The sequence below is a fragment of the Helianthus annuus genome, chromosome 4, assembly GCF_002127325.2.
Source record: "Helianthus annuus cultivar XRQ/B chromosome 4, HanXRQr2.0-SUNRISE, whole genome shotgun sequence".
Taxonomy (NCBI): Eukaryota; Viridiplantae; Streptophyta; class Magnoliopsida; order Asterales; family Asteraceae; genus Helianthus; species Helianthus annuus.
This window is the reverse complement of record NC_035436.2, coordinates 68,542,851-68,570,044: the sequence shown is the minus strand read 5'-3', so window position 1 is coordinate 68,570,044 and position 27,194 is coordinate 68,542,851.

Here is a 27,194-nt window from a genome sequence, read left to right as displayed (position 1 = left end):
TTGCCTCGGATAAAGCTGTTGGCAAGCAAATGTTGAGAGAGTGTCTCGTACCAGGCTCTCGGGGCCTGATGCAAACCATACAGCGCTTTGTCCAAGAGGTAGACCTTGTCTTTGTGTATCGGATCCGTAAAGCCCGGTGGCTGTCCAACATAGACCTCCTCCTTCACTTTTCCATAAAGGAACGTCGATTTGACATCTAGCTGGTATACTTTGAAACCTTTCCATGAAGCAAAAGCTAGAAAAATTCTGATTGCTTCAAGTCGAGCAACTGGAGCGTAAACCTCTGTGAAGTCTATCCCCTCTTGCTGACTGAAACCCTGGACCACAAGTCGAGCTTTGTTTCGGACAATAACTCCACTGTCGTCTCTTTTGCACTTGAACACCCATTTCGTGTTTATCTTTCGGTGTCCATCAGGTACATCCACAAGCTTCCATACACCAAGCTTTTCGAATTGACCCAGTTCCTCCTGCATTGCATTGACCCATGAATCTTCTGTCAGTGCTTCCTTGTAAGTTCGCGGCTCAATCTGCGAAATGAAACAACTGAGCGAAAATTCAGTTTGTAAAGGAGCAATTTTAGTATAAAACAAGTAAGGCCATGGTCAATCTGGCTTCTGGTGTGAACGCCTGACTGTAGCTGGAGTGTTGGAGTATTTCTATTGATCGGTCATGTCATATAGGCCCGAATTGGAGATCCAATTGCTTCGATTTGAATTATCCGGAGAATGCCTTATATAGATATCCAATATATCAAAAAGATGGACAATCAAACCTATTTCTCGATTCAATAGAAGCCCAAAGAGGTGAATAGGGTCCCAAATAACGATAGGAAAATTTTGTAATAGATAGCAATTGATCTATTTTTACTTTTGTCGGGGTGAACTATCGAAAAAGACCCCCAAATCGGCCTTGAAGAAAGGAACCTCACGTTAAATGGGTTTGGCTGATGCACTATGTCCCAGCGATCGTTGGCTAACACTAGATTCCAGAAATGGCTTTGTTTTGTCATTCTGGTGTTGTCGAGGCAGAAGGCACACTTGGAATGGAACTGATGCTGGAGGTGAATCCGCTAATGTGTCAGGTGAGGTCATACCACCAAAACGGCATACTTTAAACAACAACTGCTGAAACTGCACTAAAGCTTTGAAAGAGAGTATGAAAGAGTCCTCGACATAACTTCGCCAGCAACATCCACCTCGCCTTCCAAATTAGTAATATTCTGATCCGCAACTTGTTCATTGTCAAGAACTGTCTGATCTGAAGATTGGATTTGCTCCCCCTCAGACTCTGAATCACCATGATCAAAAGTAGGAATATCATCAGATTCTGAATTATCATTGACCACCGTCTAATTTTCAGGAGCAGGCTCGCGTTCCGAAGTAGTCGGAATTTGCTGAACTTCATCATTCTCTCCAGTGTTACTTGGACCAGCTTCATCACCATTGGAAGTTTGTTGTTGACGTCTAGAAGACCTTTCTGGAAATCTTCCCTGAGATGGTTCATATTCTTTTAAAATATCCAAATCATCAAAGAACTCTGGCTCTTCTTCTAACACAAATGAATCCCATAAGGTATCGTAGATGAATCACCATGAGTCTGCGGGCTTCTGTGGAGGCATAGTATAGCCTTGACATTCAACATGTTGTGCTTTGATGATCCGCTTGAGACTTGGAACAAAGACTCTTCTGAGTGGACTGGCATATCCCACAAAGATACCTTCTATGCTCTTTGAACCAAATTTTCCATCGGGATCTAGAACTGTGCAGGGAGACCCGAACGGCTCTAAATACTCGAGATTAGGCTTGTGATTGTTGATCAACTAAAAACATGTCTTGTTATGCTTCTTCATAGTAAGTACCCTGTTGAGAGTATAGCAAGCGGCTGATACTGCTTTGCCCAGAAATTGATCGGTAACTTGGAATCAGCTAGCATCGTTCTTGCCATTTCAATCAGTGTTCTGTTCTTTCTTTCTGCAACTCCATTCTGTTGCGGAGTGTATGGTGCGCCGAATTCTTGCAATATACCTCTTCGATCACAAAATTCTTCCATTCTATTGTTCTTGAATTTCGTACCATTGTCGCTTCATAATTTGTGTATGCGGGCTCAGTACAAATTCTCTATCTTCCTAAATAACCTCAGCAAACTCTCAAATGTTTCATCTTTTGACTTCAGGAACGTCACCCATGAGAATCTCGAATAGTCATCAGTGACTACTAGGCAATAGAGATCACCCGTAATGCTCTTGACATTCATAGGACCAAAGAGATCCATGTGAAGTCTTTCCAACGGCTTCGAGACAGAGTTCATCTTTTTACCAGGAAGGGATTTCTTCCGTTGTTTTCCCTTTATACAACTGATACACTCCTCCTCAAGATGAAAACTCTTCAAGTGAACACATTCAACTAAATCATTATGCAATAGGTAGTTCATCTTGCGTAGGTAAATGTGGCCCATCTTTCGGTGCCATAACTATAACTCTGACTCCTTTTCAGTGGCTCTTGATACGAAGCACTGAGGTTGACCCATGGTAGTCGTAGCAACACTCATTTCCAACACATATAGATCATTAACCCGTGGTGCTCGCATGATGATCCACTCCTCGGGGATGACAAACCCCGGCTTCAGGATCAGACATTCCTTGTCAGTGAAATGTGTCGAATATATTCTGTCACAGATTTGAGATATGCTAAGCAAGTTGTTCTCCAGCTCGGCTATGTAATTGACTCTTTCAAACGTAATAACACCATTTGATAATGTCCCTCACCAATAATACGTCCTCCTTGATTTCCTACGAAACCGACGTAACCACCGTTGAACCCTCTAACATCGTAAAGCAGGGTTTTTCTCCCTGTCATGTGTCGGGATGCTCTGCTATCCATAATCCACCTTGAGATAGATCTTGGGAGACCCTGCACATTTCACAATCATTCAGTTAGATTTTGAAACAACCCAAGCCTCCTTCGACTCGGGTAGCTTGATGTGGGTTGTTGCAGTGTACAATGGTGGGAAATTCTTGTCATTCATTTTAAGACTCTCTTCATACCCGACCTCAACCTCTTTATACAAAAAGAATTCATTTTTCGGAGGTTGACCAGATGGTTGGTCTTTCTTTGGAACATATTTCTTCCCTGGAGGGGTAGAAGTTTGTTTCTTAAGTTTCTCATAAAAATCCAAAGGTACATTCATGTTAACCGGTGTGGTTGAAGATGATTGTTTTGCAGAATCAGAAACCTTTGGTTTTTGAACACTTGATGTTTTAGCATCAGATTTTGGCTTCCAGGTTTGTTGTGAAGAAGCGACCCGTTTGTAAAATTTATCAATTTTTGTTACCAGCTGTTTTATGGGTTCAGTTTTGACTTTGATGTTTTCATTTTTCAAAATCTTCTTCTCAACAAACATTGGAGCTTTTCCTTTGACATCATTCCTCTTTCTCGGATTCTCAACAACCACAGACCTAGGCTTTGAGTTGGTGCACTTTTGTGCAATGTGTCCAACCTCGTTGCATTTGAAACATGTTCGGGTGTCAACTTCCTGACTTCTCCCTTTAGTCTGAGGTTGTGAGGCCTTTTTCTCAAAGAATTCTTCATTTGTTTTCGAAAAAATTTCCGATTCTTGTTCGGAAAGTGAACTTGAGCTTTTTACAAACACTTTGTTTTCGACAAACTTTTTGTTTTGAAAGTTCCTCTTTTGATTGTTCTTACCACCCTGATAACCACCCGACCATTTGTTTTGGTTGTTATTGTTAAAACGTGGTGGTACAACAGGTTTCTTATAGTAAGATTTGTCTCTTTCAAAGTTCAACAATCTTTTAGAACTCTTTAATCTCTCAATCTCAGAAACTTCAAACTCCACAAGTTTAAAAACTTGTTTTAACTTGTCAACATTCACATTTTCAATTGGAAATTCAATATCCTAGTACAACTTATCTGAACCAGACATCTTGTACATGATAAGAGTAGGTTCGTCACTTGAGTTGTTCTGGGATTTTGATTTCAGAATGTATTTTTTCAGAAAACACTCTTCATCTTCAGTCGAATCACTATCAGATTTTAAAACATTTTCAACAACATTCTTTACGACTTCAGACTGAACACTATCTTCATCAGATGATGCAGTGAATGTGACATCTATTGTTTCTAGAAGTTTTACATCATTTGTTTTCTCATTTGTTTCATCTTCATTAACCAACCCGGATTGTTTCTTTGAAAAATTGTTTAGCACAGGTGGTGGAACTTGATGATAACCCACCTCCGTTCCATCCGAGTATACATCTTCACCAGCTTTGTTCTTCCTAATTGGTTTGGTAACTATGTATCGAAGAACAAAGCTAGCGGAGTTGTAACTATTCAATTTTAGATTGATTCTTTCATTCACAATCTTAGCTTCCTGGAACTGAAGCTTAAGATTTGAGATCTCATCTGTCACACCCCCAAAATCCACCTGTGGAGTATCACCGCTTGGGAGCGTGACTGACCAGGATCAAGCCACCAATCATATAGAACATGTAATCAATAAGTAAAAGTAATTGCCATTAAACCAAACCAAATCCATATGAAAGGTGTTTCAAAACACAAGTAAGTTATCACTGTTTAGCGGAAGCGTATAAATAAAACCCTTCACAATAAAGTATCAAATGTCATAAGTGTTTAACAAGATAATCACGATCCAAGCCCACAACGACCAGCTCCTCCCTGTGCAAGCTCCATGTATCTAACGACCTGCAAGGCATGTAACAGAGGATCAACAACTAGTTGAGCGAGTTCATAGAGAGTAAATGCGTAATAGTATATTCGTTTGTAACGTGTGGCTCTACTGGGCCGATAGTACGTTCTATTGGTGGGGGCTTCCCATGTTGTATAACCACTAGACTATTCGTAACCATAAGTGTTCTACATATCCCGAGAACAGTAACACGTACAAGTTTACGTAGGTTTTTCGTAAGTAATCCTTCACAACCGAGGATAGGGGTACGCGGGGGTTTACGTAGGTTTTACGTAAGTGCCTGACACAACCGAGGCAGTAGTGAGTATAAGTTCACGTAGGTTTTACGTGAGTGTCCTTCGCAACCTGAGGACAGTGAGCAATACAAGTATACGTAGGTTTTACGTATGTGTCCTGCACAACCAAGGACGATGGTATGGTAGTCTAGTAACAGTGAATGTATGAATCTATTCAACCTTATTTCTTCAATCCCATTCCCAAACCCTGGGAATCCCATGCCCTAGTAAGGGTGTGAACTCACCTTGGTTTGCTCGGTATGCTATGCTCTAGGGTTTAACAATTGTCTAAGTCCGTTACACACGACCTAGGATACATTGCACATGATACGATGTAAGTGTTTGCATCAAATTAGGGTTTACACATCTTTGATATCCAAGCAATTGTGTTTTGTGTGTTTATTGTGTACAGGATCATATAGTTGCATTCAAAATCATACAATCATATGTCGAATCATTCAGTTATAAGCAGACATGAACAGTTGCATGAAACTATATACAGAAGCATACAGAAAACTTAATTACTGGTGTTTGTCATAACCCAGAACCCTTGTTTACTTATTCATTACATAAAATTAACCCACTTGGACTCCTTTGTATCATTAAAAAGGTCGGACATGGCCTTGCCCTTTTAAAAGTCGGACAAGAAGTGGGGGGGGGGGGGGGTTTCCCCTTCAAAACTCAGACAAGAGATCAGTTATGAAAGTCAGACCATAGGGGGGTGGAGGTTAAAACTCGGATAAGGGGACATGGGGGTCAAAAAGTCAGACCAAGGGGTGGGGGTTCAAAGGTCGGACATGGGGGTTTCTCATGAAACTCGGACCCCATGTCTTGTGTCAAAACTCGGACATCAACACAACACATCATAAAGGTCGGACCACACAAGAAAAACTCGGACATAAGCATTTCCCTCACAAAACTCGGACCCCTTATGACATTCATGAAGTTCGGACAAGCATGTTACATATCACCAGAAAAATCAGATCACTTTACAACTTCCAAAGTTCGGACTATATAACATCCATTAATAAAAATTCAGACTCTATGTGCTTAACACAGACCTCGGATCTAATACATTATGTCACAAGGATCGGACAACATGTGGAGATAAAACTCGGATCATGTGTTGTTGTTAAAGGTCGGACCATTTACCTTATATTAAAGTTCGGACAAAAGCTTAACAATCAGGAAACTTGGACTTATATTCATGAAAAGCTCGGACTACATTCACGTGTATAATGTTCGGACCAATCAACAAAACTTAAAGCAAACCCTAGTTGCACAGCAAACATAAGATACGTAACGTAACAGCACAATCATACGATCTTGAACCCTAATCTCTTTACTTTTGCATAGAAGAAACCAAATCAACAATCAAGCGTTCTATCATATAATGCATCTAATTCATCAGACAATGGATTATACGACGAATCATCTTCATATCACAATAATCAACATAAATCAAAAACACAGAACCATCATATGAAGACTAGGGTTTACAAGAATTACAAGAATTAAGCATTGATAACAATCAAACAACCAATAAACAATGATTACGCAATTACCTTGGATGATTCTAGAGAAGGAGAGGAATCAAGAGTGATGAATATCTTGGTGATGATGATTGCCAGAGAAAGTGAAAGTACGTGCTTGGATTTTTGTGAGAATGATTAGTGTAAAAAGGATTAGGGTTAAGTATCTCTAGGATTTTACTAATTACCCTCTACCTCACTAAGTATCATACTTTACACATGCACACCATCTCATAACAATTTCATAGTTTCACCACCAAGTTCATATATTTACCAAGTCTTTCACAATTAACAAACAACCATGCACAATCACCCAATACGATTCATTGCATCAAAACGTATACAATTCCATAGCAATCAGTTGTGCAGATAAATAACTAAATAATAAATGAACGTGCAATAAATGCGAAATAGAAATCTTGGAAATTCGAGTTGTCACATTATCCCCAACTTGAAAGAAATTTTGTCCCGAAATTTGGTACGCACTCACTGAGGAAGCTAGGTAAGCTGTATTGTTCACTGGTTTTCCTGGGGTGTTACATCATCCCCCCGTTGATTTGGAATTTCGTCCCGAAATTCCGCAGTAGTAGCTTCAGTCTCAGTAGTGGTTGCACGGTTTTCGAATAACTGGGGTGCTTTTCTGTCATCTGGTCTTCGTGTTCCCAGGTGTACTCTGGGCCACGTTTGGAGTTCCAACAAACTCGAACAAGAGGGATTCTCTTGCTTTTGAGGACCTTAACATCCCGGTCCGTGATTTCAACTGGCTCCTCGACGAACTGCAACCGCTCGTCGATAGTGAGTTCCTTAAAAGGAACTATGAGGGTCTCATCTGACAGGCACTTCTTCAGATTCGACACGTGAAATACATTGTGAACTGCACCGAGTTCAGCTGGTAGGTTTAGCTTGTAGGCCACTTTGCCTATTTTCTCAATGATCTCGAACGGTCCGACATACCGCGGATTTAGTTTGCCCCGTTTTCCAAAACGAACCACACCCTTCCAGGGTGAGACTTTAAGTAAAACCCGGTCCCCGACCTGAAATTCCAACGGTTTTCTACGCTTATTCGCGTAGGCTTTCTGACGGTCGCGTGCTGCCGCCATGCGTTGTCGTATTTGTGCAATCTTTTCTGTGGCGTCCACTACAATCTCTGGACCCGTGATCTGACTATCCCCCACCTCTGCCCAACAGAGAGGTGACCGGCATTTACGTCCGTACAATGCCTCGAATGGAGCGGCTTGTATGCTGGTGTGATAACTGTTATTATACGAAAACTCCACCAAAGGGAGATGCTTTTCCCAGCCGTTGCCGAAATCAATAACACATGCCCGAAGCATGTCTTCAAGAGTCTGGATCGTTCGCTCAGACTGCCCATCCGTCTGAGGATGATATGCTGTGCTCATGTCTAATCGTGAGCCAAAAGATTTGTGCATCGCTTGCCATAGCTCTGACGTGAACCGTGCATCCCAATCCGAAATGATGGAGGTGGGCACCCCGTGCCTCGAAACAACTTCTTTAAGATAAACGTCTGCGAGAGTGGAGAACTTATCCGTTTCCTTAATAGCCAGGAAGTGTGCAGACTTGGTGAGTCGATACACGATCACCCATATAGTATCATTCCCACGCTGGGATCTGGGTAGGCCTGTAACAAAATCCATGGAAATTTCTTCCCATTTCCATTGCGGTATCTTGGGCTGCTGAAGTAGGCCCGCTGGTTTCTGATACTCCACTTTGACCTTTGCACATGTCAAACACTTGCCGACGTAAGTAGCGATGTGGGCTTTCATGCTAGGCCACCAATATGTTGTTTTGAGATCGTGGTACATTTTATCCGACCCTGGATGTATTGAGTAGCGAGACTTGTGTGCTTCATCCATCACAAGCTCTCGTAAACCGCCATAGAGTGGGACCCAAATACGCCCCGTTACATAGTAGGCACCGTCTTCCTTTTGTTCCATTCGTTGCCTTGAGCCGCGTAAGGCTTCAGCTTTGACGTTGTCGGGTTTCAATGCTTCCATCTGAGCAGTTCGTATCTGTGCAGGAAGATTGGACTGAATAGTGAGCTGCAAAGCTCGTACACGCCTAGGTAGAGTGTCTTTCCGACTGAGAGCGTCAGCCACAACATTGGCCTTGCCTGGATGGTACTTGATGGCGCATTCGTAATCGTTGAGTAACTCGACCCATCGTCATTGACGCATGTTCAAATCCTTCTGCTTAAGAATATGCTCGAGACTCCTGTGATCGGTGTAAATTGTGCACTTGGTACCGTACAGGTAGTGTCGCCATATCTTAAGTGCAAAAACAACAGCTCCCAGCTCTAAATCGTGCGTCGTGTAGTTTCGTTCATGAACCTTGAGTTAACGAGAGGCGTAGGCAATAACTTTATCCCGCTGCATCAATACACAACCAAGCCCCTGTATCGATGCGTCACAATAGACCACAAAATCATCTGTGCCCTCTAGCAATGAGAGAATAGGAGCGCTGCATAGTCTATCCTTCAGGTACTGAAAAGCAGTTTCCTGTGTATTACCCCAACGATAGGTAACACCTTTCTGTGTCAACATAGTAAGTGGCTGTGCGATCTTGGAAAAGTCTTTGATGAATCTTCTGTAGTATCCCGCCAAACCCAAGAATTGCCGTATTTCTGTTGGTGTACGCGGTGCAGGCCAGTTCCTGATCGAATCTACCTTGGATGGATCGACATGAATCCCATCCCTGTTCACCACATGGCCTAAGAAGTGGACTTCACGAAGCCAGAAGTCGCATTTTGAAAACTTGGCGTACAATTGTTCTTTCCGAAGAAGTTCCAAGATAAGACGTAAGTGCTGCTCGTGCTCCTCCTGACTCTTGGAGTAGATCAGAATGTCGTCGATGAAGACAATGACGAACTTTTCTAGATAAGGTTTGCACACCCTGTTCATTAGATCCATAAATACGGCAGGCGCGTTCGTTAACCCAAATGGCATAACTAGAAACTCGTAGTGACCGTAGCGAGTTCTGAATGCTGTCTTCGAAACGTCCTCATCCCGGACTCTCAGCTGATGATAACCAGACCTTAGATCAATCTTGGAGTAGTAGCTCGACCCTTGCAACTGGTCGAATAAGTCGTCAATACGAGGAAGAGGATAGCGGTTCTTCACTGTGACCTTGTTCAGCTCACGGTAGTCTATGCACATCCTGAAAGTGCCATCCTTCTTTTTCACGAATAGTACTGGAGCTCCCCAAGGGGAAGAGCTTGGACGAATGAAGCCCTTATCCAAGAGCTCTTGTAGTTGCTTAGACAGTTCTTCCAGTTCAGTGGGAGCTAATCGATATGGTGCGCGAGCTATAGGCGCTGCTCCTGGAGCTAGCTCGATTTGAAACTCAACCTGACGATGAGGCGGTAGACCAGGTAAATCTTCAGGAAACACTTGAGGAAATTCGCGTACAACTGGAATATCCTCTATTCTTTTCTCTTTCGTCGATGCATCAGTAACTAGAGCCAAAATGGCAGTATGACCCTTTCGTAAACATTTCTGAGCCTTCAAGAAAGAGATGATGCCAACCACAGCACCACTCTTGTCGCCTTGAACTTCGAGAGGTTCCTTACCCGTACGAAGAATACGAATGATCTTCTCCTTGCATAGAATCTCCGCCTGCTGCTTGGATAACCAATCCATGGCGATGACAATGTCGAAACTACCCAGAACTATAGGAATGAGATCAATCGAGAAGGCCTGACCCGCTAGAACGATGTTACAACCCTTGACTACATGCGTGGCTTCTATACTTTTACCATTTGCTAGTTCTACGACATGTTTGGTGTTTAGGAGTGTTGGTGTACGTTTTAACAATTCACTCATTTTCAAAGACATATAACTCGTATCCGCACCCGAATCAAACAAAACAGTAATATAAATATCGTCGAGAAGAAACTTACCCATAACTACATTGGGATCATTTCTGGCATCACCCTGCCCCAACACAAATGCACGACCCCTTGCTTCATTGCCGTTGTTGTTCCCACCATTATTGTTGTTGTTGCCATTTCCCTGATTGTTGTTATTGTTGTTGTTGTTGTTCTGGTTCCTTTTTAGCTGAGGGCAGTGCCTTTTGAAGTGACCTTCAGCACCGCACTGAAAACACCCCTTGTTGCCCTGTTGCTGATTCTGTTGCGCTTGAGGCTGCTGCTGATTCTGGTTCGCAGGCCGAGGGCTTCTACAATCTTTGGCCTCATGACCCATCTTGAGGCATCTTTGACAGCGACCTTTGTTACACTAGCCACTGTGGTATCTGTTGCAGTTGTTACACTTTGGGAGGTTCCCTCGATATCCACCCTGCCTGTGGTTGCCTGAGGAGTGCTGACTGGGACTCTGATAACTGTCAGTCTTTCGCTGCTGAACCTGTGACTGAACTGAAGCTGATCCCTTGCTAGAATCCCCATCCCATTTTCTCTTGTTGTCACTGGGAGTAGCAAGTGTAGTAGAAATAGTAGCGGTCGCAGTAGCGCTGATACGTTTAGGCAGTCTGTTCTGATCCACTGCCTGATCTGTGATGCGATGAGCGAGGCGCTGAATAGCCTGGATATTATCAAGATTAGCCGATGTCACGTGGCTTTGTATCTCTGGCGCTAATCCCTTGAGGTACAACTCAATGCGCTTGATCGGAGGGTCCACCATAGTTGGGCACAGCACAGCCAACTCGTTTAACCTCTTGGTATAAGCCTCGATCTCTGACCCAGTCATTTTCAGATGGTACAACTCATCTTCCAGCTTATGAATGTCTTCCCGAGTGCAGTATTCCTTTTTGATCAGTTCCTTGAAATCATTCCAAGGGGTGGCGTTAGCAGCTGCCAACCCTAAGATCTGCACTTGCGCGTTCCACCAAGTTAGAGCAATCCCCTCTAAAGTACCAGTGGCATACTTGACCCTGCGAGCCTCAGGGCATTCACACATCTCGAACACAGACTCGAGCTTTTCAAACCAGTGGAGGAGTCTAACCGCTCCTTCAGTGCCACTAAATGTGCTAGGACGACAATCCATAAAGTTCTAGAAAGTGCAGACGGGCTGCTGAGCGTGTTGACCTATTGCGTACGAATAGGACAAGGTTAAACACAAGGGTTAATGTAGGATCTAAAGATCCTAGTGTGAGTCTAAACTGCAGGGTATACTACCTGCTTGAGCAGCTGCAAGTGCCGCAGCAACTTGTTCATTAACGAAAGCCGTCAACTGGGCTTGTGTCATGTTGATTCGTCCGGCCATTGATCTTCACATCAAAGGTAACATAAGTGAGAAAGGTTCGCGAATAGTGCGATGACAGAAGAGTGTAAGCACATAGGTGTTCTCAAGCAATAACAAGTAATGAGCAGTGTAATCTAAGCATACTACGAGCAAAGTTCTATGCAATTCTAGCATGCAGGCAATAAACATAAACCTTATTACCTAGTATGTTGAGTCTTGCACGTGGAGCGAAGCGTCGTTGTGGATCGTTGAGAGCACTGTTCTGGTTATAGTCTGGTTTTAATAAAAACGTTTTCCCCATATTAAAACCAAGTTCTCTATAACCAATGGCTCTGATACCAATCTGTCACACCCCCAAAATCCACCTGTGGAGTATCACCGCTTGGGAGCGTGACTGACCAGGATCAAGCCACCAATCATATAGAACATGTAATCAATAAGTAAAAGTAATTGCCATTAAACCAAACCAAATCCATATGAAAGGTGTTTCAAAACACAAGTAAGTTATCATTGTTTAGCGGAAGCGTATAAATAAAACCCTTCACAATAAAGTATCAAATGTCATAAGTGTTTAACAAGATAATCACGATCCAAGCCCACAACGACCAGCTCCTCCCTGTGCAAGCTCCATGTATCTAACGACCTGCAAGGCATGTAACAGAGGATCAACAACTAGTTGAGCGAGTTCACAGAGAGTAAATGCGTAATAGTATATTCGTTTGTAACGTGTGGCTCTACTGGGCCGATAGTACGTTCTATTGGTGGGGGCTTCCCATGTTGTATAACCACTAGACTATTTGTAACCATAAGTGTTCTACATATCCCGAGAACAGTAACACGTACAAGTTTACGTAGGTTTTACGTAAGTAATCCTTCACAACCGAGGATAGGGGTACGCGGGGGTTTACGTAGGTTTTACGTAAGTGCCTGACACAACCGAGGCAGTAGTGAGTATAAGTTCACGTAGGTTTTACGTGAGTGTCCTTCGCAACCTGAGGACAGTGAGCAATACAAGTATACGTAGGTTTTACGTATGTGTCCTGCACAACCAAGGACGATGGTATGGTAGTCTAGTAACAGTGAATGTATGAATCTATTCAACCTTATTTCTTCAATCCCATTCCCAAACCCTGGGAATCCCATGCCTTAGTAAGGGTGTGAACTCACCTTGGTTTACTCGGTATGCTATGCTCTAGGGTTTAACAATTGTCTAAGTCCGTTACACACGACCTAGGATACATTGCACATGATACGATGTAAGTGTTTGCATCAAATTAGGGTTTACACATCTTTGATATCCAAGCAATTGTGTTTTGTGTGTTTATTGTGTACAGGATCATATAGTTGCATTCAAAATCATACAATCATATGTCGAATCATTTAGTTATAAGCAGACATGAACAGTTGCATGAAACTATATACAGAAGCATACAGAAAACTTAATTACTGGTGTTTGTCATAACCCAGAACCCTTGTTTACTTATTCATTACATAAAATCAACCCACTTGGACTCCTTTGCATCATTAAAAAGGTCGGACAGGGCCTTGCCCTTTTAAAAGTCGGACAAGAAGTGAGGGGGGGTTTCCCCTGTTCAAAACTCAGACAAGAGATCGTGAAAGTCAGACCATAGGGGGGTGGGGGTTAAAACTCGGATAAGGGGACATGGGGGTCAAAAAGTCGGACCAAGGGGTGGGGGTTCAAAGGTCGGACATGGGGGTTTCTCATGAAACTCGGACCCCATGTCTTGTGTCAAAACTCGGACATCAACACAACACATCATAAAGGTCGGACCACACAAGCAAAACTCGGATATAAGCATTTCCCTCACAAAACTCGGACCCCTTATGACATTCATGAAGTTCGGACAAGCATGTTACATATCACCAGAAAAATCGGATCACTTTACAACTTCCAAAGTTCGGACTATATAACATCCATTAATAAAAATTCGGACTCTATGTGCTTAACACAAACCTCGGATCTAATACATTATGTCACAAGGATCGGACAACATGTGGAGATAAAACTCGGATCATGTGTTGTTGTTAAAGGTCAGACCATATACCTTATATTAAAGTTCGGACAAAAGCTTAACAATCAGGAAACTTGGACTTATATTCATGAAAAGCTCGGACTACATTCACGTGTATAATGTTCGGACCAATCAACAAAACTTAAAGCAAACCCTAGTTGCACAGCAAACATAAGATACGTAACATAACAGCACAATCATACGATCTTGAACCCTAATCTCTTTACTTTTGCATAGAAGAAACCAAATCAACAATCAAGCGTTCTATCATATCATGCATCTAATTCATCAGACAACGGATTATACGACGAATCATCTTCATATCACAATAATCAACATAAATCAAAAACACAGAACCATCATATGAAGACAAGGGTTTAAAAGAATTACAAGAATTAAGCATTGATAACAATCAAACAACCAATAAACAATGATTACACAATTACCTTGGATGATTCTAGAGAAGGAGAGGAATCAAGAGTGATGAATATCTTGGTGATGATGATTGCCAGAGAAAGTGAAAGTACGTGCTTGGATTTTTGTGAGAATGATTAGTGTAAAAGGGATTAGGGTTAAGTATCTCTAGGATTTTACTAATTACCCTCTACCTCCTTAAGTATCATACTTTACACATGCACACCATCTCATAACAATTTCATAGTTTCACCACCAAGTTCATATATTTACCAAGTCTTTCACAATTAACAAACAACCATGCACAATCACCCAATACGATTCATTGCATCAAAACGTATACAATTCCATAGCAATCAGTTGTGCAAATAAACAACTAAATAATAAATGAACGTGCAATAAATGCGAAATAGAAATCTTGGAAATTCGAGTTGTCACATCGTCCAATTGCTGGTTGATTTGTCTTTCTTTTTCCTGAAGAACTCCAGACAAATGAACATTTTCTTTGTAAGTTTTACCATTTCACTCATCAGAATCTTTTACTGTTCATTTCAATTTCTCGTAATTTTCAGAAATTTGTCTGGTTTCAAGAATTAACTTCTCATTTTCTTTCTTAAAACGTTCAACATTAGTTTTATCTTTTTCAATCTTTTCTGTTAATTCTTTTATTCTCTCATTTGAAGCTCTAAGCAGTTTATCTCGATTAAAATTTTTTTTTTCAACCATTTCGACTTTCTCAACCAGATCTTGGGTCTTTTTGAGTGTGAGATACGCATGTATGCTGCAAACTTTGCAATCATTCATGCAATTTTTGCAATCACTTTCTGTTTTAGCGTCAGTAGTCTTACCTGATTCATTGTTTGAACCACTATTACTGACCTTGCTTGTTGACTCGGATGTAGATTTGGAATCTACCTCTAGTTCCTTTGCCATAAGCACTTTGTCGGCCATTTTTGTCAGGTTTTCTGCCGTCATTTCCTTAGTAGTATCGATGATCCCATCGTCTACCTTCATTGACTTTAGCCTTTCTTCTTCGGCTTTCTTTGCAGCATATCTCTCTCTCTCTCTCCCTCTCTCTCTGTTCATCTTCTTGCTTTAGAGATTCTATGAGAGTTTCGAGTTTGACTGATGATGGTTCTACAATGATGTTGCCTTTCGGATCCAAATAGCACTCACGATCCGGATCCCATTTATTTGCCTTTTTGGCTTCTTTCCAAGCTGCATAGATTTTATCCTTCATATGTAATGCCATCAACTTTCGATAATTGTATTTTTGCACTTCAGTTCCTGTATCTTTATTTGGATGAATTTGTGCCATGAATGCAAAGCCAAATGCATCATCTTCTGGCAAGAACTCACTCCAATCGAAACCTTCGTCATCTTGAATCATAGCTAATGCTCTCGACTTCTCCTTTCGATTCTCCTCGATTTGCTTCATTCTGGCCGGCTCTTCGCGATTTCGGTGATAAACAGCTTTCTTATAGTAGTCGTCATGAAAAGGATTAGCTGTTTCATCCGCTGTTGAATTTCTGCATTCCCGCTTGAAGTTCCCCTTTTGTTTACACTTGAAGCAAGTCACCTTTGACTTATCAAAACCCAACTTTGTCGAAGGTCCCCCAATGGAATTTCTTCCTGTGAACTCCATAAACCATTGTGCTCTCCTGATTACGCTAGCCATGCACCAACGTATATCGATTAATTCCATCTCTTCGGGATCAATCTGGTCATAATCTTCTTTTGTCAGATTTGTATTTCCAATTTTTCCGACGACCAGACTTTCATATGATTCTAAGATTGAAGCAAGAAACACCATTTGTTGTTTCGCTGTCTCTTCATTGAAGTTTTGAGTGTTGTTCAGGTTCACAGCGATGTTACATTGAAACACATTTTTGGGAACATTTTGTTGTTGTTGATTCCCTGGAACAGACGAAGAAGAACCTCCATGATAACCACTGCTGGGTGATGAACTGCTGCTTTGCTTTTCTTGAGTTATCGTGCTTGAACTCTCAGCAGAAAATGTGGTTCTTGGTGATGTGGTTTTCAGAATCATACTACCCCTGTTGTAGAGATCGACATTCTGTTGATATGGGGTAATGTTTACTTTGTTCATTTTCTTAATTTCCAACTCATGACTCTCAAATCTTTCAATCAGCAAATAAACTGTCATTTCTGACATTGCTTTTGTGTTTTTCAGAACCAGGCTGTAGTATTGCCAATCTTTCTCATCTGGCAAAGATTCCAATAACTTTTCAACCATCTCTTCTTCGGTAATTGTGATCCCATGTCTGACGAGTTCTATCTTCAGATGGCAAAATCGCTCAATCATCTTTAATACAGTTTCATTCTTCATACATGCAAATAAGTCAAACTCCTTTTTCAGCAGACGTTTCTTGTTTTTCACAATCTCTTCTCCTCCAATACACTTCTTTTCTAGCTTCGTCCACAAATCCTTTGAATTATCATAGCTAATTAAAGAATAATATCATCTCTGACGGATTGATGTAATAGGGCTACACACTTTTGTTCAGCAATAAACAACTCTTGTTCATTTTCAGCCAAGTTTTCATAATCTTTTCTTCCAATATCGTAACCGTTCTTCATACACCTCCAACTCAGATAAGCAAAAGCTTTCAACAAACCATCAAACCTGTCTGCCCGTCGGTTGTAGTCCTCAATCGCCATCAGCTTCGGCGGCTTGTTATACGTTCCATAGGCGTTGTCGACACTAAGAGAATCTGATATCGCCTTTTTCGGGTTTTGATTGGTATTGGTGGTTGTATTTGTCGACGCATCTTCAGTGTTGTATGCAAAGACATCACTGAACGGGTTCAGGAATTCATCTCCCATCTTGAAAACACCTGAAAAATTCAAATACATAGAAAAATTTTCACAACTTTCAAAAATCTCAAACTACTGCACTTGGGTCGAATGGTGATCCGATCGAGTGGTGATTCGATCGGATGACACAAGTATGTAATGAACCAAGTAACAATCGTCGGATAGAACAAGTGTAGGATAGCAAGTGTCAAATGGCTATCCAACTGTCACACCCCCAAAATCCACTCGCGGAGTATCACCGCATGGAGGCGTGACTGACCAGGATCAAGCCACCAATCATATTGAACACAGCGTATAAATAAAAGTAGTTTATAAAATCCAACACAATACAATTGGTGTCCGAACAAATCATAGCTTAAGTTGCAAGCGGAAGCATAATGTTTAAAACCATAACATAAGTTTAAGCGTTTCAAATGTTTAGCATGGCACACAGCTGTCCATGTCCCACAACGACTCTTCCCACTCTGATGCAAGCTCCATAGATACCTAACGACCTGCAAGGCGTGTAACAGAGAGTGAACAACAAAGTTGAGCGAGTTCACAGGAGGTGTTTGTTTAAAGTAGTTTCTCAAGAACTAAGAGTTTGTTTACAAATATGGTAAATCAACTTTCCTAGTTTTCCAAACCATGATCAGTGGGGGCTACCCCATGTTACAAATCGCTAGACTAGATGCATATATTAGTGTCCTTCCCAAACCGAGGACAGAAGTATGTACATGAGTACATAGGTTTATCGCAGGCGTCCTTCCCAATCCGAGGACGGTGTACGTATAAGAACACGTAGGTTTTGCGCAGGTGCCCTTCCCAAACCAAGGCAGTGGTACGTAATGGGTACGTAGGTTTAGCGCTGGCGTCCTTACCAAACCGAGGACGGAGGTACGTATAACAGTACGTAGGTTTAGCGCTGGCATCCTTCCCAAACCGAGGACGGAGTTAAGTAGTCTAGTAGTGGCGAAAGTACAAGTTCCGTTTTAGTTATTTTATCCCATTCCCAATCCACCGGGAATCCCATGCCTTAAGAGTGTGAACTCACCTTGGTTTGCTCGGTATGCTAAATTACGTGCTCACAAATAATCAGTCAAGGCCTATAGCATGCACGTATACTCAATTAGTTAACATTCACAAGTTTCGACTAACAGTCAAGATCATCACGTACATGAAAGTAACAACTAACACATAATATGTATCAGTTATACAAGCTCATGCAACCATGCTTTACAATTACCAGACACTTGTACTGTCCTTATCAGTTAACATAGTCATCACTAACCTAGTTAATTACTAACAGAGTTAACCAAGTTACTGTGCTGGATTAGTAGTTGACGAAACATACTTGTTTCGTCGTGATCACCCTTCGACGAAACGACTGGTTTCGTCGTGCCAGTTTTGTCGTGAATGGCGTTTCGTCCAGGATGCTATTCAGTTACGTCGTGTAATCAGTTACACACAGGAACCCTAATCATTCTGAACAGCCGTTTCTCACTAACATCGAACAACCAGCTATCATACAACGCATTAGTCATAGATCATCACGTATTTAACGTCTAGCATAAACCCTAATCATGCCATAAACAATCAGTTACATGTTATCTGAATCTCATAAACCTTAACATCGATCATGAACAGTGAACATAATCAATCACAATCATATACAACTATCGTCAAACTCTCAAGAACAACATCACATATAATCGACACAATGATCCTGAGTTTATACTGTTTACCAAAAACCCTAGCCTAAACACACAAAAGCATCATATAGCAATCATATCTACAGTAGGGTTTTTACACTAACCGTGATGGAAGGAATAATGAGTTGATCGCTAAGAAGGGCTTCGAGAACTCAAGGCTGCCGTCACACGAAAAGAAGGAGAGGAGAAGGCTTTAGGGTTTTCGATCGGCTGATAATGTGATGAGTGGAAACAGTTTCGCGTAACAAATACCCGTGTAAACGTACTGGGCCCCTAATGGGCTTCGGCGAAACATTGGGCCGGCGAAATGCCTTGTTTCGTCGTGGTGTTTATGACGAAACATACTTGTTTTGTCGAGTTGGTTGGCGGCGAAACATAAGTTGTTTCGTCGAGGTTACTAGTATGAAACCTTAAGTGTCATCAAGTTAAACCAAACACAAGTTTATAACACTAAACACATAACACAATAGTTTCATAACATCTCAACATATATTTAACACATATGATTACAAGGCAAACAAGTTGAGCAAACAAACAACTGAACAGTTAACGTACAATTAGTGTGAAGACAGAATCTTGAAAACTCGAGTTGTCACATTATCCCCATCTTGAAAGAAAGTTCGTCCTGAAATTTAGCATGCGGTTACTGAGGAAGCTAGTTAAGTTGCGTGGTTAACTGGTTTTCCTGGGGTGTCACATCATCCCCCCGTTGATTTGGAATTTCATCCCGAAATTCCGCAGTAGCTTCAACCTCAGTAGTAGTTGCATTGTTCCCGAGCAACTGGGGATACTTGAGTTTCATTTGGTCTTCTCGTTCCCAGGTGAACTCTGGGCCACGACGGGAGTTCCAACGAACTCGAGTAAGAGGTATTCTGGTGTGCTTGAGGACCTTAACGTCTCAGTCTGTGATTTCAACTGGTTCCTCGACGAATCGCAACTGATCGTCGATAGTGAGCTCCTTCAGAGGAACTACGAGGGTCTCATCTGACAGACACTTCTTCAGATTTGACACGTGGAAAACATTGTGAACTCCACTGAGTTCTGTGGGTTGGTTTAGCTTGTAGGCCACCTTGCCTATTTTCTTTATGATTTCGAAAGGTCTAACGTATCGTGGGTTAAGTTTGCCTCGTTTGCCAAAACGAACTACACCTTTCCAAGGTGAGACTTTGAGTAGCACTCGATCCCCAACCTGGAACTCGAGTGGTTTCCTGCGCTTATCAGCGTAGCTTTTCTGACAGTCACGAGCTGCCGCCATTCGTTGTCGTATCTGAGCAATTCTTTCCGTTGTGTCTACCACAAGTTCTGGGCCAGTGATTTGGTTGTCGCCAACTTCTGCCCAGCAGAGAGGTGATCGGCATTTACGCCCGTACAATGCCTCAAATGGAGCGGCTTGGATGCTGGTGTGGTAGCTGTTATTATACGAAAACTCCACTAGCGGGAGATGCTTTTCCCAGCCGTTACCAAAGTCGATTACACATGCCCTAAGCATGTCTTCAAGGGTTTGGATGGTGCGTTCAGACTGCCCATCTGTTTGCGGATGATAAGCCGTGCTAATGTCTAGACATGAGCTAAAGGATTTGTGCATAGTTTGCCACAATTCAGAAGTAAAACGTGCATCACGATCGGAAATAATAGAGGTTGGCACCCCGTGCCTCAAAACCACTTCCTTTAAGTAAACGTCTGCTAATGTAGAGAACTTATCTGTTTCTTTGATAACCAAGAAGTGTGCAGACTTAGTTAATCGATCCACTATCACCCAAATAGTGTCATTTCCACCTTGAGATCTAGGCAGGCCAGTGAAAAAATCCATGGAAATTTGTTCCCATTTCCATTATGGTATCTCTGGTTGTTGGAGTAGGCCCGATGGTTTCTGATATTCCGATTTGACCCTTGCACAAGTCAGACATTTGCTAACGTAAGTTGCTATGTGGGCTTTCCTGCTAGGCCACCAATACGTAGTCTTCAAGTCGTAGTACATCTTATCCGAACCAGGATGTACTGAGTAGCGAGACTTATGTGCTTCATTCATCACCAGCTCGCGTAAGTTTCCATAATGTGGGACCCAAATGCGCCCTGTAACGTAGTAAGCGCCGTCTTCCTTTTGTTCTAAACGTTTCCTTGATCTGCGTAGGGCATCAGCCCTGACGTTTTCTGGTTTCAATGCTTCTACCTGAGCATCTCGTATCTGGGAAAGAAGACTAGACTGAATGGTGAGTTGTAACGCACGCACGCGTTTAGGCGTAGTATCTTTTCGGCTGAGGGCGTCGACCACCACATTGGCCTTGCCCGGATGGTACTTTATTGCACATTCGTAATCATTCAATAGCTCGACCCATCTACGTTGTCGCATGTTCAACTCCTTCTGCTTGAAGATATGCTCGAGACTCCTGTGATCGGTGTAGATGGTGCACTTGGTACCGTAAAGGTAATGTCTCCATATCTTAAGCGCGAAAACAACAGCTCCCAGCTCTAGATCATGTGTAGTGTAATTCCTTTCGTGAACTTTAAGTTGGCACGACGCATAAGCAATGACTTTATCCTGTTGCATCAACACGCAACCAAGACCCTGAATTGACGCGTCGCAATAAACCACAAAATCGTCTGTGCCCTCTGGCAAAGAAAGAATCGGTGCGCTACAAAGTCTATCCTTTAGGTGCTAAAATGCAGATTCTTGTGTCTCACCCCAACGGTAGGTGACTCCTTTCTGAGTTAGTGAAGTGAGAGGTTGCACAATCTTGGAAAAATCCTTGATGAACCTTCTGTAGTAACCTGCCAAACCCAAGAATTGGCGTATTTCTGTTGGTGTGCGAGGTGCAGGCCAGTTCTTGATTGAGTCTACCTTGGATGGATCAACATGAATCCCATCCTTGTTTACCACGTGGCCTAGAAAGTGGACTTCTGAACAATGGAATATGCAATTGGTTTAGATTTCGAAAACAAATTATTCAGAAAATCATGGAGAAAAATGGTTACAAAATATGGACATGGATAGTTAGTTAATGAAGATAAATTCCAAAAATAAAAATAGAATGTGAAAGTACACAATTGCCCTTATAGTTAAAAATCTTCAATGCCACATGTCGCATTCTAATTGCTTCCTAGACTTTCTAGGAAAAACCCACTTTCTACCCAACTCCTACTATATATATATATATATATATATATATATATATATATATATATATATATATATATATATATATATAGGTAGAGGATCCTGTAAAAAGTGCTCAAAGTGTGAGAAGTGTGAGAAGTGTATTATAACACTATATATAATACTATATAACACCATATAAACACCGTATAACAATATGTAACACCATATAATACCATTATATGGTATTATATGGTGTTACATATTGTTATACGGTGTTTATATGGTGTTATATAGTATTATATATAGAATTGCGCTAAAATGAGAACCACCCCGAGTTGTAAGAACCGCGAGAACCACACCATCCGGGTCGCCGTTTACCGCGATTTTTTTTACAACTAGATGTGTGTATTATAAACACATCCGTAAAAAAAAAATTTAAACGCCGCGCCCGAGGGGGTAGTTTTTTACACCACAAGTTTGGTGTTTTTATTTTTTTTTTCTTTTTTCTTTTTTTTTTACACCAAACTTGTGGTGTAAAAAACTACCCCCTCGGCTGCGGCGTTTAAAATTTTTTTTTTTACGGGTGTGTTTATAATACACACATCTAGTTGTAAAAAAAAATCATGGTAAACGGCGACCCGGATGGTGTGGTTCTCGCGGTTCTTACAACTCGGGGTGGTTCTCATTCTAGCGGCCCCCTATATATATGTATATGTATATGTATATATATATATACATGTATATATATATATATATATGTATATATATATATATGTATATATATATATACATATATATATATATATGTACATATATATATATATATAGTTAGGTTCATTAGTGAACAACTCTCTTGATTGTGAAAAGTAGTGAACTAATCCTAGCCCTTGATTATCAATACACAAGTATAAATCAATGGCCAAGATTTGATGATGAAAATACACTAGTTTACTTTACGATTTGATGATGTAAATCAATGGTCAAGATTTGTTCACACAATACACTAGTGTTCACTCTAGAACCCCACCCTATATATACATATACACATATATACACATATATATATATATATATATATATATATATATGCGTAATTGGTTAGTATTATAAGTGTGGTAACTAGGATAAATAAACCTAGTTAAAATACATGTGAAATAATGATATAAGAATAGGCTTTGGCCTTAAAAAAACTAAAAAAAAAAAACCAAACATGAGAGACCAAAGTGGGATAATTGAAAAGTTAACATATTAAAAAGAAAATAAAAACAAACACACACATGTGTATCGACCAGAGAAGAGAAAGACGGGGGAAACCCTTCTCAGAACCCAAAATCCATAAATTGGAAGGCAGTATGGGTTCTAAATTGATGCATAACTGAAATTAGTAATCATCCATACGTAACTAACATAAGGTATGTTGTAATTTTTATTTTACGTGATGATTGATATATATATATATATATATATATATCAAAGAGAGGTGTTATATATACCTAGGGCCACAATCCTAACTGAAATTGAAATTATTTTATAAGGGCCCAGTGTTAGGGCGATGATGTTAGAGAATGAGGAAGTGGGTTTGATGAGAAATTAGAAATCCATGAAATTAAGGTAGTTCAATTGTGTTGTTTAACATGTGAGAGACTGAATTTTGTAGTGCTAATATGTTTATAAAGAACCCACCTACTTGCTAGGTTGAGTTCACATGGTTAGAAGTTGTTAAATTGAACTAATATAACTTGCTAAAAGTTGTGCACGCAAGGTGTTTGATGAAACGCTTAAGTGAGTTAGTAACTGTGAATAATGAACAAAAAAAATGATAATGAGAACCTATGATTAATTTTTTGGCAAGTCTACATGCCAAGGATGTAGACAATGAGGTTTTAATGATAATTGGGTTGCACTCTTTAGACAACTCGAGTGGAACTTTGGACAGTCAAACCGGGGCGGACGCACGATTGAAGGGAAAACTTTAAGGTACGAGGCTATATGCTTCGTTATTTTTCTCTATTAGTGTTTACGATTGATTCAATAGAATGATTATGAACGAGATATAGGTGAGTTTAGTTTGCTCATAAGTGATAGTATTCACACGAACAAACCAAATGTGTCAAAAGAAAGTTAAAGCGCAAACCGAGTAACGTGAGCGTAAATAATTATTTTTGTAAAAGCCCGGAATTTGGGTGAAGTAATGTTAAAGCACAAATTGGGTAATGGATAGGGGTGAGCAAGAAAACCGAAATAACCGAACCGTAACCGAATAACCGAAATAACCGAACCGAAAAAACCGAACCGAAACAAAAACCGACGGTTTGGTTTTCGGATTTTTAATAACCAAAAATTTCGGTTCGGTTTTCGGATAAACTTTTTCAATAACCGAAAAAAACCGAACCGAACCGATAAGTTACAATCCATATATTTTTAAGTTTAAGTTTAAATTGTTTAAGCGTTTAACCCAATGCTAGTAGAAAATGTTAATTTTATTCTTATAGTTAACATATAAGATATAACAAAATTTAATAAAAACTTTGAAGAAACATAAAAAAAGATTAGAAGGTTAGGTTTACGTAAACAATATTAATTAAAGAGGTTAACCATAATAATTTAAATGTAAACATATAAAAAGATTGTTCTAATATAAATTATACTTTTTATTTTTTGAATCTTACATAATTTTGTTCCAAAAACCGAAATAACCGAAAAACCGAACCGAACCGACGTAAAAACCGAAACCGAAAAAAACCAAAACCAAACGGTTCTAAAAACCCGAAAACCGACATTTCGGTTTCGGTTTTAATTTTACCCAAAAACCGAACCGAACCGTGCACACCCCTAGTAACGGAAGCGCAAAATACAAAATAATGAACCCGGGTAATGGGTTTTAGTTGAAAAAGGAATTATTCCGAGAAAGGAATATTAGTGATTCAAGTTTAACAATTTGAACGTCAAACATGTCGAATACGTGTCCTCGCAAACCAGGTATTGGGAGCTTGGAACACGAGATCATTAAGCCCGGGTAATGGGCATATACATGATTAAATAATCCTCTCAAAAGTTGTTAATAATTTGAGGTTATGTGTTTCAACGTTGAAACGGGTCAAAATAAATTTATGTGCAAACCAGGTAACGGAAGCACTAAATACAAAATTTACGAATCCGAGTTATGGATTATGAGTAAACATGTTAACAAATGAATTACGAATGATTTGGAACAAGTTTGGGGCGAATTAGATTAGTATTGGCCAAGTTATGTTGTAAAATGTTAAAAATAGCTTTGCTGGAAAAATGCAGTGTGACAACTCGAATTTCCAAGATTCCTATTTCGCATTTATTGCACGTTCATTGTTTGCGTAGTTAATTATTTGCACAATTGGTTGCTATGGAATTGTATACGTTTTGATTCAATGAAGGGTATTGTGTGTTGGTGCATGGTTATGTGTTAATTGTGATAGACTTGTCAATTGCATAAACTTGGTGGTGAAATTGTGAAACTGTTTGAGATGGTGTACTATTGTAAAATATTATAATCAAGGGTGTGTAGAGTTATTAGTGAAACTTATATGATACTTAACCCTAATTCTTCACTAAACCTCACACAAGAAACAAGGCACGTACTTTCATTCTTTGGTTTTCTCTGGCAATCATCACATCATCATTGGCAAGCTATTCATTACTTTTCGATTTCCACATCTTCTTTAGAATCATTCAAGGTAAATGATTATTGATTATTGATTTCATCAATTCTTGATTCTTGTAGTATGTGTAAACCCTAGTTTTCATATAATATTCTGTGATTTTGATTTGATTCTGAAATACTGTGATGATGATGAGGATTAGTTGCATGCTTGATAGATTGTTATTGGGATGATTGTTGATTGTTAAGTATCGGGTGATTGATTTTGATCTTGCATTGTGTAAATCATGAACTAGGGTTTGGAATGATAATTGAAACGTAACTGTTGTTGAAGAAACGTAACTGTGAACTTGAAATACTCGTATGTTTGATTAGTTGTCAGAGTTGTATGAAGGAATGATGTCCGACCTTTATTAGATGATAAAGGTCCGACTTTTACATATAGCCTAGTGTCCGAGTTTCATGGCTTATATAATGGTCCGAACTATATGTAAATCACACTCTAGTCCGACCTTTATGAACCATACATAATGCCCGACTTTTAATTGTAAATGAAAGGTCCGACCTTTATATACTTCATGTAGTCCGAACATTGAAACAAATACAAGGGATCCGAGTTTTGGCATGCTGTCCGAGTTTTAACACAACATGAATGTCCGACCTTTGTGACCTTTAGAAGGTCCGAGTTTCTTAATGAGGTGCATGGTCCGAGCTTTGACAAGGGGATCTTTGGTCCGAGCTTTAACCCCCAAGCCCCTGTCCGATGTTTAAACCCCCCTGTCTTAATTGGTCCGACTTTTGACCCATGTTCCCATGTTGTCCGAGTTTTGCATCCTTACACCTTGTCCGACCTTTAATACATGTCAACATGTCCGACTTTAATAGAGATTCAAGGGGTGTCCGAGCTTTGTATGTTATGGTTTGATCTGAGTTTTAAGAACAAGTGTTTGGTCCGAGTTTTGTATCTGTTAAGTGATTTGCCCTGTGAACTGTTAAATGCTTAACTGTGAGATTTGTTCTATATGTCAGGTATGTGGTATGTAACTGAGTTGTGTTAACCGTGTATGTACGCTCAGTGTGTGTGCAGTAACTCTAATGGTTCTGAATTACTCTGTCGTATGATGTATTATTTGATGAACGTGAATTAACTGCTATGTGAAACATGACGATGATTGCTTAAACACTTCGTAATATAAATGACATACAACTGATTTAATATACATGCATACTATAGGACTTGATTGACTAATTGCAAGCACATAGTTAAGCATACCGAGCAAACCAAGGTGAGTTCACACAGCCAAGGCATGGGGTTCCCAGGGTGGGAATGGGATTGATATATTTATTTGTACTTCTCTAGATAATGGAACGTAGTGATATGATCCTCGGGTGAGGAAGGTGATTGGTTAAGATACTGCTAGACTAGTGATGCTTATAGAACTGATCTTCGCACACACGCCGGGATTGGCTGCGATAATATGACTGATCTTCGCACACATGCCAGGGTTGGCTGCGATAATATGACTAATCTTCGCACACATGCCTAGGAAGGCTGCGAACTATACACTAAAACTTCGCACAGGTGCCGGGTGGCCGCGATACGAACATACCTAGTCTAGAATACTTGAGAACTTTCCCTAATCTTCGCATACATGCCTAGAGGGCTGCGATACGAACTATTACGATACATGACTTAATGAACGAACACAAGGCTTACCATACTATTACAATTACTAAACTAT